This window comes from Girardinichthys multiradiatus, chromosome 5 (assembly GCF_021462225.1).
Source record: "Girardinichthys multiradiatus isolate DD_20200921_A chromosome 5, DD_fGirMul_XY1, whole genome shotgun sequence".
Lineage (NCBI taxonomy): Eukaryota > Metazoa > Chordata > Actinopteri > Cyprinodontiformes > Goodeidae > Girardinichthys > Girardinichthys multiradiatus.
The window spans coordinates 5377084-5380719 of record NC_061798.1 but is presented as its reverse complement, the minus strand read 5'-3'; the positions used below and the strand labels follow the sequence as shown (position 1 = coordinate 5380719).

The 3636-nt window shown below is 41.3% G+C and overlaps 1 long non-coding RNA gene across 1 annotated transcript; it reads left to right on the top strand.

The window, feature by feature from the left end:
- The first annotated feature begins 321 nt into the window (after positions 1-321).
- LOC124869060 lies at positions 322-1760 on the top strand. The gene is made up of 3 exons (XR_007038471.1): positions 322-407; positions 506-720; positions 804-1760. It is a non-coding gene; the product is annotated as an uncharacterized LOC124869060 (long non-coding RNA).
- The last annotated feature ends 1876 nt before the right edge of the window (positions 1761-3636 follow it).

Here is a 3636-nt window from a genome sequence, read left to right as displayed (position 1 = left end):
TCTAAATTAATAGGTGTCAAAGAGTCAAAATACTCAAAAACTGGAGAAAGTATACACTAGTTCATCATTTTGATTGTAAATCTGATGTTCTTTTGAAGTGTGCACCCATCTACTTGGTTTTACTTTCGAGTTGTGCAATCTGACCATTTTTCTTTGAGATGTTTTTCTTTTAGTGATGTTCAGTGCTGTTTCTGTCCCCTAAAAAATATATTTTTTGTATTGTGACCCAAAGGTTTACTTTAGGTTTCACCAGGCCATAATTGTGGTACCCATGGAGGGTGATTGCATGCTGCTCTATTTTCCTCTCTTCCTACAGTGTGTGATCAGCAGGTGCAGCTCCCAGGTGTTCCTTGTTGAGCTCATCAGGAGAGCTTCTTAGGGAGCAGGAGCCTGAAGGGAGACGTCAGGTTGTTATCTCTGCAAGAGTGGTAACCTTACTGTGGTTTATTGTTCTTCTGTGTCAGACGAAAGAACGCTTACCCAAGTCTTTGTTCCTATCCTCTAGCTCTGACTCCGCTGGTGACCAAGCCCCCTGTTTCTCCATGTCACAATCAAGCAGGCCCTTTGGAACTTCTCTCAGCTGGCCCTGTCATGAGTCTTCCTTCCTCTCTTGTCTCCAGCCAGCGCCTCCAATGCTGCAGCCCCACTGCTCCGAGGATCACAGGGAGCCTCCGTGGGAAAGACTTAACTCCTACTGAAAGTCTCTGTCGTCCACCCTCAGTATGACACCTCATTCCTGTCCTGCACCTTCTACTCAGTTCCCAATCCAATCAATATATTAACGCCTCATCTCTCTTCCTCAGTGTCCGTCCAGACCTCTGCTGGAAAGCTCGCCAAAGAATTGTTTTCTCTAATATGAAAAGTTTTCACCAAACCCTATAGATTGCTATTATGTTTTTGTAATTGTTGCCCTCATACTGAATCTCTTATTTGGCGATATGACAATAATACATTCCTTCAAAAGGTTTTGGGACATTTTAGCCAGGATGGGATGTATTTTTAAGGATAAAGAATTCTGTTTTGTAACCCAACTTCTCAATCCAGACGTATGGCCCCTTTGACCAGCTCAAGTTTCTGTGTAGATCTTTTCATGTACATCATTTCCTCAGTTTTGAAAATCATTCTGTTTTTGTCACTTTGATTACTGTTTTTCTCCAATTATCTTATTGATAACTGTCTTAACTGTGCCATGTTGTATAATACTGTGGAATATTTTAATCTTTGTCTGACTGATACCTTTGAGATATTTTGATCCTTTTTAACCTCTCTGCAATGTATGGCTTTAGCTAAATGTCAGGAAAATCCTCCCAGGACAGCTGAGCTTTTTCAGGTTTATCAGATTTACTAGACTAGATGGGAGGCGTGAACTCAAGAAGACTGACTGCTGAAATTAAGTAATAAAGTGTTTAGAAAGAGTATTAGTTTGAGGGTGTACAGACCTATGACACCAGGTTATTGCACCTTTTTTATGTTTTTTATATTTCCCCACTGAGTTGAATGGTTGAAATACAAAGGATATGCAAACTGAAAAGTTTAAATTTAGTTTCAACTGAACACAATACAGACTTCCACATGTTTGCTGTGTCTCCTTCGTGACTTGTAGCAAACTGCTAATTAGATTTTGTTTGGCTTTCTTTCAGCAATGGTTTATTTCTTACACCTTATGCCAAATTTCTGGAGTGCACAATCAATAGGTGTCCTGTCAACATATTCTCCCGCCTGAGCTCTGGCTATCTGCAGCTCCTCCAGAGTTAGTCTGAACCACTGCTTCTCTGCTTAATGATTTCTTTGCCGGGCATGTCAGTTTAGGTTGAGCTCCATGTCCTGGTAGGGTTGCTCACTTTTCATCTTCAGATGATGGATTGAACAGAGCTCTGATAGATGTTCAAAGCATAGGTTATTGTTTTATAACCTAACGCTGTATTTAATTTTTTATATAGTTTGTGGCACTAGTTGTCTCTATTTTGAAAGTTGACTGACAGGAAATGGGGTGGAGAGAGATAGGATCACATGCAGCAAAGGTCAACAGGCTGGGACTCTGGGCCCTGATGGCTGCGTCCAGGACTGTAGTCTCCGTACATAGATTGCGTGCTTTACCCTTGCGGCACCACCATGCCCCAACCTAACGCTGCTTTAAGTGTCTCTACAAACTTTCTCTCTGACCTGTCTGCTGTGTTTCTTGGTCTTCGTGCTGCTGTTTGCTCTCTAATGTTCTCTAACAAACATGTCTCTACAAACTATGAAATATATGAGTTGGTCTATCAAAACAATTGTTATAAAATACATTAAAATTTGTGGAAAAAAAAATTTGATCTGTGTGATTACTTTTGCAATGCATTGTATAGAGGAAAAATGGCATCACTCAATGCAGCTGTATCCATCGCTCAGCCTTGGGTGTTTCCGCCCTTCAAGAAGTCTTTTTTTCTTTCTCCTCTCTTCTTTAACGTCAGGCTGAGGTCCGATGACAGGACAGGCCTCTGGTCAAACAAATGGCAGACACACTGCTTGTATTGGCCGTCAGTCAACAGTCTCCTCCCACATCGACCTCTAACCTTTTCGCCTGCCTCAGCTGCCACCTTCTTCTGTTTCTCCGGCTCCCCACAGACTCAGGTCCTGTTTGTTGATGTGTATGCAGCGACACGGATCACTTCCTGTCAAAGATCAGTTAGACTCAACACAGACACAAAGTCAGTAAGGGGGCGGTGGATGTGCATGAACGTTACTCATTCAGTAAACAGGAGGCTCAGACTACTCTTTCAGTAAGCAAAGGTCTTGATCCCTGCTTAACACTGTAAATTACTGTGGTGACAAGTTGTTGCACACACAGCAAAAAAAAAATGAGACCCACAGATTGCAGACAAACTATACTCCTTAAGGTGTCAAAGGCAGACCACATCTATAAAGACAGACAGTCCAGGAGGAGATCTCCAGGGACATAGGGGACACTTTTTGGTTCATATCAAAAACATGTTCAGACCAGCTCTCATTTGGATGAACCTGTGTCTGTTTGATACACACTCTTATATAAGTACTCAGGAACTTTACTCTCTTAGTTTTAAGTGTTTAGAGTCCATCCGAAGCAACTTTATCAGCTGCTCTGGTCAACAAGCAGGCAACATGAGACATATCATCTTGGTAACATGAACTTTTAGTTAATTTCAAATGTATTTTATGGTTTAGATCTTATTTCATTTAGTGGCTAACTGTGATGTTTATCCAAATGTTACCTGGAAGAAAAGAGTTCTTTGTAACCCAACTTTTCAATCCAGATATACAGAGTACATGTAAGCAGTTCTTGGCAGTCTCTAAGCATCCTCTATGACCAGCTCATGTCTCACCTTTCATCGTTTCTCAAAATCATTTTGTTTTTGTCGCTATGATCCCATACTATGATCACATGAAGACAGTGCACGACCACCTGATTGTTTTTTAATCTGCTTCGAAGAATCCTTGTCTCCAAAGTTGACTACGATCTGATGTTTATGTATCTGTTAACGGCGAAACGTTAAGTCGTGATCTGCTGCATGTGCATCCAGAATATTACAGCGGTAATTAAGACAAGCTGCCTTAAACCTTTTTCCAATCAAAGTAATTTTCCCCAGTGAAGAAGAAGGCACTGCACCGCATGCCTTCCTT